Below are 12,268 nucleotides of genomic sequence, written 5' to 3' on the forward strand. Positions count from 1 at the left end.
ACTGTTGGAAGTGTAGCTATACAGAGTTTTGCTTCTGCCGGACACCCCAGAACTTCACTGGTGTGAAGGATTATTGTTTATTATAAAACCCTAGGAAGACTGTCAATTGAGACTTCACAGTTGAATATGGAAAAACCATGAGCTTTGATTTCTCTGGGAGTTTTTTTTTTTTAAGTTTTAGTGTTTAGTTTTTCTAATTCCTCCTTCACTGACGGACAGCAATTCTATGATTCTGCCTTTATGCTGGGGTCTCAGGTCCAACTTTCTGCCTCACACAAGTCAAAGCCTTATCTCTTGTCTCCAGGAGACCTTCAAAGCTACAGCCCCTAGTTCCTAGTGGCTAGATCCAGTCACCAGCTCCCTCAGCCTCCACAGCATCAGCTGGTAAGTTTATTACTCTGGCTTTAATTTTCCTTTTCTTGCACCCACTGATATCTATGTTATGACAAGTCAGTCTTTTGTTATTTTTTTTATTGATAACTTCCATGTGGTTAAAGGCGATGAGTAGCTCTGCTTAGACTCAGCCCATCAAGCTCCCAAAATTACCCCATGATTTTTAGACCATGATTTCTCCTTCTTCTGCCTCCACTTCTGAATTTATTCAGGTTACCCTGCTCCTGTGGCCCCTCATATCTAGAAGCTTCACCATCTTACACAAAATTTCCAATCACATTTATATTCTTTATAGATATTCTAAGGTTCTGTGCAGTCGCAGAGGTAAGAGAATCTCGTTGTGGTGTGCATTGCCATCTGCCATCTTGTTGCTCCAACGTTCCTTCTTTCTTCTTCTCAGCCAGACCCTGTAGGCTCTGACTTTTCCAAAATCTCGTGCTCCTACATGTCTTCTTCCTTAGCATGCATAGGAAGCTTAATTCTCCTAACAAAAAGTAGACCTCACTTGACAAAAGCATATCTGTGTTCTCCAACGCCATGAACATTTTGGTGAATAGGATTTTCTTTATACCTTCAGACTCACAAAAGTCATGCAGAGAACAGAGACAAGACCAAACATTGCTAGAGACTTTTCTTTAATTGAGAAAACTGCAAGTTAATCTATACACAACAGAGAAAATAAGTTTCCGCAGCTTTAAGGATTGTTTTGATATTCACACACACACATACACACATTATAAAATGTCTATTAATTCAACAAATATTGATTAAGCACGTAATAAGCAATGTGCTAGGTTTCATGGATATAATTAAAAACAAAACTACAGTCATCCATCACCTAATGATGGGGATACATTCTGAGAAATGCATTGTTAGGTAATTTCATCATTGTGTGAACATCATAGAGTGTACTTACACAAACCTAAATGTATATAGCCTACTACACACCTAAGCTATATGCTGTAGCCTATTGCTTCTAAGCTATAAACCTGTACAGCATGTTACTGTACTGAATACTATAGGCAATTATAACACAATGGTAGGTATTTGTGCATCTAAACATAGAAAAGGTACAGCAAAAATACAGGAATAATCTTTTTGGACCACTGCTGTATAGACACTGTGTCATTGACCAAAACATTGTTACATGGCACATGACTATATTTAATGGCTTCCCTTTCCTGCTAAACTGTAAATCCTAGGAGGGCAGGGCTGTGTTTTACTTATTTACCTCAAGATCCAAGTGCTTAGCAGTGTACTGGCACTTAACGATATCTGTTGAATACATAAATGATTGATTATATTAATACATCAGTGAGTTTTGTTGCAAAGATGAAAATCTAAAGGGAAAATGATATGAAATTGTTCCTTAAACCTGCAGATATATATTTAAAAAGACACTAAGCTCTATCCTTTTAGTTCACTCACATTGGCAACTTTTCCTATTTAGCAAGATCTTAATAACCTCTGCCCATTAGTTTCCTTCACTTTCTCCCAGTCATTTTCTCCTCCCCTGGTTTTGTTTCCTTGCCTGCCTATCCTGACGCTCATGGCTACCTTTCTGAAATACTCTCTTGTCAATGTACTTAGCACATTGGACAAGCTTGATTTATGGGATCCAACTTTGTTTTTTGCCTCTTAATGGCCCTTTAAAGTTATTCAGAGGAGAATCTTTCTTTGTGACTGAAAAGGAGACTTCATGGGCCTCATAACTTTCTCAGTTTAGGTAACCGATGGCTCTGTGGTCACTCAAGCTACAAACCATTGTCTCAGTTCAGAAAGTGGAACTGCCAAGTCCACAATATTAAACATCTCTTAAGCTTTCATTCAAAGCAGTTTCCCCTCCCTTCCTCTGCTTAAGGCAGGTGGGTAGGCAGGCCACTTGCACTTGTGGAATGGGGTAGGTCAGCTTCTACTCTCTTTCTCACTTCTCCTTTTCTCTCTCTCTCACTAGCCACTGTGATTTAAGTGCAACTTATAGACAGTAATATTCACCAATTTGTAAGTATACCATTGATGAGTTTTGACAAATAAATTCAGTCATTTGAATATCACTACAATGATAATACAAAACATTTGTATCATCTCAAAAGTTTCCTCATTCACCACTGCTGTCAATCCTCTTTGGCTCCTGGCAACGACTGATCTCCTTTCTATCTCTATACTTGGGCCTTTTCTAAAATTTCATATAAATGGAATCATGTAAAAGACTACATACTCCATCTGGCTTCTTTTTGTAGCATAATGCTTCTGAGATTCATACATGTTATGCTTATCAGTAGATTAGCTTTTTTCATTGCTGAGTGTTATTCCATTGTATGGACATACCATTATTTTTTTATCCATTCATCATTCAATGGACACTTTGGTTCTTTCTTTTTTTCAATCATTATGAATAAAGCTGCTATGAGCATTCAGATCCAAATTATTGATTAGGTAGGTGCTTAAACTTGTCCCTGATAAATGCCTGAGAGTGAGATTTCTAAGTGATCTGTTTAACTTGTAAGGATTGTCAAATGGCATTTCCAAAGTGGCTGTACCCTTTTGCATTTCCACCTGAAATGTATGAGAATGTCATTTGCTCCATACCTCCTCTTAAGCGCTTGATTTTATCAATCATTTTTAAAAATTTTAGCCATATAATAGATGTGTAGTGCTATCTCATTGTGGCTTTAATTTGCATTTTATAAATGATTAATGATATTGAACATCTTTTCACATACCATTGCCACTGATATATTTTCTTCGACAAAGTATGTCTTCACATCTTTAGCCAATTTTGTTTTAAATTGTGTCATTTGTCTTACCATTATTGAATTATGAGTTCTTGATATATTCTAGAAACAAGTTCTTTATCAGACATATGTCTACAAGTATTTTATCAGAGTGTGTTGCTTTTCTTTTCATTTCCATTGGTGTCTTTTGAAGAGTGAGAGTTTTTCATTTTCATGAAATACAATTTATCATTTTTTTATTTTATGGTTCCTGTTTTTTTGTTGTATCTAAAAAAAATTTTGTCTAACCCAAAACTACAATGAATATCTCATATACTTGCTTCTAGACCTTTTTTTTATAGTTTAGATATATTTGGATATGTGATCTATTTTGTATTAATTTTTGTATATGGTATGACATAAAAATCATTGTTTACTTTTTTGCATCTGGATATTCAACTGTTTCAGTATCACTTTGTCTTAGTCCATTTAGGCTGCTATAATAAAGTACCATAAACTGGTGGCTTATAAACAAAAGATATTTATATCTCACAGTTCTTGAGACTATAAAGTTTAAGATCAAGGAGCTGGCAGATTTGGTGTGTTTTCTCACATGGTGGAAGGAAGAACTCTGACCTCTTCAGCCCCTTATAAGGGCATTAGTTCCGTTCATCAGGACTCTATATCTGTGACCTAATTACCTCCCAAAGGTACCATTTCCTAATACCATCACATTGGGGATTAGGTTTCAACATATAAATTTGGTGAGGAAACACACATTCAGTTTGTAGAGTACTTACTGACTCATTAACTATATTGGGCAAGTTATTAGGTGGCAATTTCATATGGTTCAAATTAGCATTTGGTCTCTTTAATCTTCTTTTTCCCCCATATGAAAAACAGGAAGAGCTGTGGTACATATTACGCAGGTGATTGTTGTGAAATTTAAATAAGATAATGCATGCAAAGCACTCCGTCCCCTGCAGAGCACATAAGTGCTCAGTAAAGGAGGATATGTTATAAAACTCATCAAGTCCTGACTATTGCAAAATATATCTTGAATTTATCTCCTCCACCTTATCACTATCTACTCATTCACTCATTTATTCACTTAACAACTTTTTATTGAATCACCATGTGTTCTGGGTACTAAGATAGGCATTGGGAATTCAATGGTAAACAAACTAGACATGGCCTGTGCTCCAGTGGGACTTTCAGAATGCAAGAGAAGACAGACTGTTAAATAGCAATTAAAATGCAAATAATAAAAAGTCATGACTCTGGGCTTTGCTCTGGCTAGTGAAAGAATACATTTTCTATGTCCCATCTTCTTCCCCCAGGTTCCTGGGTGAGGGAACATAGGATAAGCCCAGAGATAAGAGAGAACTATTGAAGAAACTTCTGCCAGAGTGATCTATCTAAACCACATATCTGACCATGTCACTCACTGTCTAAACCAGTGTAAGGCTCTTCACTGCCTTCAGGGTAGAGTTAAACTCTTTAAAATGACATATCTCTCACCAAAGCTCTTAGCACTCTTTCTCTCTCATTTTGTTTCAAAAAAACTAAACTATTTATATCTCTCTATACATGCCATGCTTTTTTATGTCTCTGTGGCTTTGCTCATGCAGTCCATGAAATGTCCTTCACCCTTCCTCTGCCTTGGTAACTCTTCATACCAGCTGGGATTCTCATGGCTGCAGAAGAAAGCAAGCCAGTTCAAACTAACTGGAGGAAAAAAGAGAAATTCACTGTAAGGATACTGGGATGTTTCCTGAAACAGAGAGCAAGGACGTGATTGTCTATCTATTGTAGGTAACAACAGAATGCATTCTCTGGAAGATGCATTCTCTTCAGTTTGTCTCTGCTTCTCCCTGTGCATGTCAATGTGACTCACGTTGTTATTATTGGTTTTCCTCTATCAAATGGCAGAAAACATAGCAATTGACAGTTCTCAAGCTTCAGTGAGTCCCATGTGGAAAAATCCTAGGGAGGGACATTGATTGCCTCAGCATGTTTCATGTACTCACTCATGGGCCAAACATTTGGGGCCTAGGGATGCAGTGTGATGATGTACAGAATAGCTGCTCTCACCATAACCATGTGGATGGGGGAGGGAATAACCCAGAAAATTTTTGGAAAAAATTACAAAAACATTATAGATATTTTTGAGATTCCTTGAAAAAATTTCATTTGCATAAATGAATTAATATAAATTAAGCATAAATAAGGAATCTCAGCTCAGATGACCCTCCTCCAGGAAGCACTCCAGATTCTCTTTATTGGTTTGGGTGCCTGTGTTCTATGCAGACTTACTGCCTCATGAATATGTCTAACACTACTGTTAACATTTTTGATCATCTGTTTCTGTGTCTGTCTCTTATGAATTCTTAGAGGACAAGTATGTAGTATATTCAGTTTTGTACCTCAAACTTTGAAGATACAGAAAACAAAGCAATAGTGAATGTGGAAATGTATTGAAGATTTTTGGAAGAATGAGTAGGTGATTACTTCAACTAACTGGCACTTGAATTTTATTTCTAAAACTCTCATTATAAAAAGTCATCATTTTCAACTTTCTTTTGAGTCAATATACATTTGCCCTCTTACATAGCAACATCAAGTCATTAATGAGATAATCCCAAACCTTGTTATTACATCATAACTTTCTCTTAGAAGTAATTATTGGAGGTGAGAGAATCTATATTAATTGACTTGATTATATATAATATTTAAAATCACCTAATTGACACAATCATTATAGAGAAAAACATATGAAAGCCACATAAATAAACTCCGACTATGCTTAAGAACTGTCTAACCCAGCTCATTTGATAGCCTATTGACCAGTGAGTTAAACAAAACTCTAATTCAATGATAGCAGCATCCTCTGCCCTTTCCAAAAGTGCAGGATAGGATAATATTATCTCATGGTCAAGAAATGTATTAAATATGTGGAAAAATAAAATGTAAAAGAGCATGAGGAGAAACTTGGTGAAAATTAGCAAAACAATGCTCTGTTCTCCCTCTGCTGGCTTTTAGGCAGTATTGCTCTTCAAAGATCTGTCCAAAGGCCCATATGAAATTTTTTCAAGGAATCTCAAAAATATCTATAATGTTTTTGTAATTTTTTCCAAAAATATTTAGAATGCTCATAATGTTCATCTAAATAAGCTCCACCAAAGCTAGAGCATCCCCACCAAAGCCATCATTACCTTCTCTTCTTATCACAGATAATGACTAATACTGAATAGATAGAACAAGTAGAATCTAATGGCTTGACCAATTTTCCAAAAGAGCAATTCAAAAGAAGTAATTGATATTAATATTATAAATAGATAATATTATGTTTTCTAGTTTTCTAAGAATATGATTCTTACAGATTGAGATGCAGCCTGATTGAGTAGGAAAAACACTGCATTTTTAGAAAGACAACCTGGGTGTGAGTCTTGACTATCCCTATTACTTACTGGTTGTACAAGCTTTCCAGATTGTCATTTATATGTTAGTTGTATAACATTACCATTTACGGAACTAAGTCTCATCAACCTCTAAATGAGGAAGCTATGCAACAGAATTGTTAAATCCTTTTCCAGTTCTAATTTTTTTGTTCCCAGTGCTGTTGAATTATTAATTTTTAATAATTAATTTCTGCATTTAATTCACACCATTTTGGTCATTCGAAGATGTAACCAAAATGGTTCCTGTAACCATCAGCTTCCTTCCTTGATGTTGTGCCAAACACACTGTGGACACCCAGATGAATCCTAATTGACACAATAATGATTGTGATGGCAATAAAGAGCCCTGGGGTTTTTATTTGAGCCAAATTCTTTCCTAGTTACATGGCTAGTATTTTGAATAGCAGCTGTGAACAAATCTGTATTTCCTTCCCCTACGCCACCCCCACAACAGTCTGAAATCTTTACTTCAAATGAGACAAATCAGAAGAACTGCTGAAAAACACAGTTTCAATCTGTCCTTCTGTCCAGTCATTAGTTAAATCCCCTATATCACATTTCTTTAAATCAACTGACTCTTAAATATTGTTATAAGGAAAGCAAGGACAAGGTGGGTGTGAGGTTAGGGGATACTAGTTCAAATAATGACTCCACTTCTTTTAAGTTTAATACCTATCTTTCCAGATTGAAACATACCATGTCATGAATGAGATAATACATGTGAGCTTATCATTCCAGTGTTTTCAGACATAACTGGAGGTCCATAAATAGTGGCAAGAATAATTATAGCTACCAGTTATTGAGAACTCACTATGTGCCAGGCACTATGCTAAACTATATATATAAAAAGTTATACACAAACACACACACATACACAAACACATATTCATTTATTCCCCACAAAAACCCTATAAGGCAGATGCTACTTTCTCTATTTTACAGATAAGAATTTGAAGCTTAGAGAATTAATGTAATTTCTACACATTATCCTACTAGTGGCTAAGCCGGGATCTGAACCAGGTAGTCTGATTCCAGAGCCCACTTAGAGTTTTGTTTCATGCCCCAAGGAGAATATTGAAGCTTTAGAAAGCAATTAGTTATGCACCCTCCAGAATAACTAAAATGAAAGCCAACAATAACAACTGAGAACTCCAAGTGGTGGTGAGCATGTTTGTGAGTGTACATTGGTGCTAGAAGGAATGTAAATTGATGCAACCACTTTGAAAAACTCTTCAGCAGTATGTACTCAAACTGAACATACACATTGCCTATAATCCAGCAATTCCACTCCCTACTACATATCCAAATGAAAGTGTAAATGTATGTGGACCAAAAGACAGAATGTTCAAATGTTTGTTGCAGCATTATTTGTAGAAGCCCCAAATTGAATGAACCCAATGTCCATCAACAGTGAAAGAGATAAAAGAAAATGTTGTCAGTTTCACGTAATAGAAATACCACTCAGCAATGACAAATAATTAATTGCTTACGATGTCATACAGCATCGATGAATTTTAAGGACATAATACTGACCACAAGAAGCCAGACACAAAAGAATATATGTGGTACAATTCCAAAGCTCAAAGTCCAGAAACAACCAAAACCAATCTATGGTCAAAGAAGTTAGAATGGTGGTTACCTTTGGTAAAAGGTGCTCACAACTAGGAGACAGCATACAAGAGACTTCTGGGGAGCTCCTAATTTCTTGACCTGCGTAGTGGTTATACAAATATAAAAATGTATCAAGCTATAGACTTAGAACTTGTGTACTTCTTTGTGGTATGTCAAAATTCAGTATGAAAGCTTACACAAAGGAAATGAAAACAATTACTAAGAATTCATTCCCCTCATTCCCTTTCAGAGTACATGCCATCTCATCCCAAACTTGGGATTCTTGCATGCAAATGTTTCTCTTTTTTCCTAATTCTTGGTTCCTTTGCACATTCCCAAGTGTGTTTAATGAGAAGCTGTGAATTTCTCACAGGAAACTACCTCACTAGCTGATATCCTAAACTTCAGTTCCACTCTCTGACCACAACTGTTCATTGTTTCAGTTTGATCACAGATTTCACCTCCTTGCCTGCAATTTTGATTTTGAAAGCTCCATTTCTTTTCATTCTCAACCAGCTTTCCCTCTTTCGTTCATTTGTTTATTTGAAGAGATTTATCACTTCAACCATTCCACTTACTCAACTAATAGTGCTAGGCTCCTGGAATACTATAGCAAATTAAACTGACATTATGTCTCATCTCATGATTCTCACCATCTAATGACTTCCATGAAAAAACCCTAAACTCTCTTGTCTCTTGTCCTTCTTACACATCTAACCGTCAACTGCTCTTGCTTAAATTAATTCTGTTGTCTGCCTTCACTGGTCCCACACAAGGGCAACTATACACTAGAAGAAAAATTGAAATTTTCACATCATTAATTTATGTCTCTGCATATTCATGGTCTCTAACTTCATCTAGGTCCTAAATGCTGTTCTATGTCCCTAGCAAGCTTTCTCTTTATTTTTCCTAACCTCTAATTGAAATTTAGCATTTCATTTATTTACAAAGGGCAGGCAACAAATAATAGTATTAGCAGTGCCTATTAGTACTGCTGCAGTACTAATAACTTTGTTTACAGTGTCTATAACTTTGTCACTAACAGAAATCACATAATTTTTTGTGTCACATTATAGTTGTTACAGGTATCTCAGGATATATTCATATTCATTACTACTTTGCAATTATGGTAGTTATTAGATTTGACACCAGACCATGCTATTGTATGCATTAGGATAAGTATTGTAGCATTTTTAAAAAATATGTTTTTTGACACTCCTCCCATCAAGAGGTAAAGATTATGTTCCTTTCCTGTGAATCTGGGGCAAGCTCAATGACTCCCACATAACCAAGAGAAGTCAGTGGAAGTGACGCTATGTGTTTCCAGGGGCTAAGTCATGAAAGGCAAAGAGGCTTTCACCTTGCTTCCTGGAGCACAAACCCTGGGAGCTCTGAGACACCATGTAATAAATCCAACTACCTTCTGGCTGCCATGCTGTGAGGAAGACCAAACTAGCCTAAGCAAAGAGCCCACGTGGAGACAGAAAGAGAGAGAGAAAGACCGACCTGGCCCAGTTCCTACTGTTACTTTGATTGGTAGAAACAAGTAAGTGCTTCTTACAAGGTCTGTCAATCTGCTCTGGCTTATGGGAAGACAAACTATTCCCAGCCCTGTGTAAGTACTAGAAACTGTTTGGCCCACTGCTTTTTGGTGTCTTTTCCCTAGCCTCGTGGAGTTTCATCCTTCCATTGCACAGGTAAGTACTCAGAGCCAAAGGGAAGTACGCAATACAAAGGAACACTCTTGCAGATGTCCAAGACTCTCTTGTGTGCCATGTCCTCCTCTCAGATACTCTGCCCATCAGCCTCCCCAACTTCCCATCTCTGTCGCCTCCATCTCTGTCGCCTCCATTTAGTGAAATCATCGGTTTTTGTTTGGGTTCCCCTCCCTGTTCTAGGCTCTGGACACTGCCTCCAGATAGTAAGCTGGGGTCATTATGGAACTTAATTCATTCGTTTCCCTTCTCTCAGGGATCACAATCCTGCACTGCCTGTTGGCCAATGTCTGAAAACAATGATTTCATATATACATACATATATGTGTATATGTATATATACAACCCTTTCCTAAATATGTATAAGTATACATATGATTTATATGAATGTATATATGTGTATATATATCTTATACATATTATATATTTATAATATATATTTTATATATGTATATAAAATATAAATATTATATATTTCATCATATGCATATATTTTATACATATTATATATTTATATATTATATAACATATTCAGTATATAAATATTATATATAAAATGATATATACATATCATATATTTTATATTATATATATACGTAAATACATGTATGTAATATATAAAATATATTTTTTTTTCAAGTGATACTCCCATCTCAGCTTCTCCAGTAGCTGGGACTACACTTGTGAGCTACCGTGCCCAATTCATTTCACATATTATGCTCAATTTTCCAGGTATTTCTAGTGATAGGGTAATTTTGCAGAAGCAGAAATCCAAATGTAATTGCTAAAACCTAAATTAAAACTGAATTGTGTTCTTTAATCTTAAAATTCACATTCAAAGACACAAAAAAGGGGTGCCTCTTTATACTTGACAGTAAAGCTTGTTGAAGATGTTCTCTCAGGTAGCTGTTAGCATCTCTAACTTCCCGCTCTTTAATTGGGTATATTCTGACTTCTACCATCACCACATCACTGAAACAGGTCTTATTACACCATCTATAACTATCTTATTAGTACAGCTAATCTATAACTATCTTATTAGTACAGCTAAGGAATATATTTAGTTCTTTTTATTTTCCTTCTAGTTCATTTCAGTCTGAGCTGGAAGATGAGTTATTTCCTTACTTGACTTTCTACACCTGTGCTATCCACTCTGGTAGCCACTAGGCACATGCGGCTACTGAATATTTGAAGTGTAGCTAGACCAAATTGAGAGGCACTGGAGGTGTAAAACACACACCAGGTTTCCAAGACATAATATGAATTAAAGGACGTGACATATCTCATTAGTTTTTATGTTAATTACATGTTAAAATGATAATGTCTTAATTATTGGGTTAAACAAGCGCTATCTCTAAAATTAATTTCATCTGCTTCTGTTTACCTTTTTATATCACTACTAGAAAATTTACAATGGCTTATGTGACTCACATTGTATTTCTAATGGCCAGTACTGCTCTATAACAACCTCTTGCACCGACAGAGCCCTGCTTTCAACTTTCCTTTCTTGGTTTGTGGGTCTCTGTTCTTCCCTAGTTTTCTTGCTACCTCGCTGTCTGCTCCTTCTCAGACTTTTCTGAGACCTAAATCTGTTGTTCTAAAATCGTAGTGTACTGCAAAATCACCTGGGTTGCTTGCCAAAAATGCAGATTCTTGGATCTTATCTGCAGATATTATGATCTGGTAGACTGGCTTGGAGGACCGAGATTCTGATTCAGTAAAATAGAACGAGAGCTCAGAAATTTAGAATAATCTTTAGCCCTATTCTTTCTCATTTTACCCTATACATTCCATAGGTATCATCTTCCCTATCCCACCCAGCTCCAAAGATAGAACTACCACTCACAGACTAACATTTCCCAAAACTCTTATCTTCCAGCTGAGATCCCTCTCTTATCCTGCCCTCTTCTTCCAACTGCCAGCTGTATATCTTCACTTGGAGGTACATTTGATAAGTCTGAGAAAACTTAGCGTATTCTTCTTATCTCTGTTCTCCCTAGCCCATTCCTCCTTTTGACCTCCCAGTTATCCAAGCTAGAAACCTGAAATAATTATTTACTTCTTCCTAACCTCTATATCTAATCAGTTAAAAAATCTGACCAATTCTGCTTACTTAACCTCTATCATCTCTATGCCTTTTAAATGTCCTTCATTTAGGGTTTCTCAATCTTGGCTCTACTGAAATCTTGAGCCAGTTAGTTCTTTGTTGTTGGAGGAGGGAGGTTGTCCTGTGCATTGTTAAGTGTTTAGCAGTTACCCTGTCCTTTACCCCTCTAGATACTAGTAGCACCCCTTGCTGGTACAGCCACAATGTTTCTAGACATTACCAAATCCAGTGGGAGGAGGTGAGTGGGAGGGAATCACATTTCAACCC

The 12,268-nt window shown here is 36.4% G+C and overlaps 1 long non-coding RNA gene across 2 annotated transcripts in view; it reads right to left on the reverse strand.

The window, feature by feature from the left end:
• LOC117974884 (uncharacterized) overlaps nucleotides 1-12,268 on the reverse strand; it is a 14,345-nt gene continuing 2,077 nt past the window's right edge. For both annotated transcript variants that reach the window (XR_010113345.1, XR_008620163.2), the window contains exons 3-4: nucleotides 8,208-8,278; nucleotides 1-1,668 (exon numbers count right to left, since the gene is read on the reverse strand). This is a non-coding gene — a long non-coding RNA (uncharacterized LOC117974884). The remainder of the gene's footprint in view (nucleotides 1,669-8,207; nucleotides 8,279-12,268) is intronic.

The sequence above is a fragment of the Pan paniscus genome, chromosome 9, assembly GCF_029289425.2.
Source record: "Pan paniscus chromosome 9, NHGRI_mPanPan1-v2.0_pri, whole genome shotgun sequence".
In the NCBI taxonomy this organism is placed as follows: domain Eukaryota; kingdom Metazoa; phylum Chordata; class Mammalia; order Primates; family Hominidae; genus Pan; species Pan paniscus.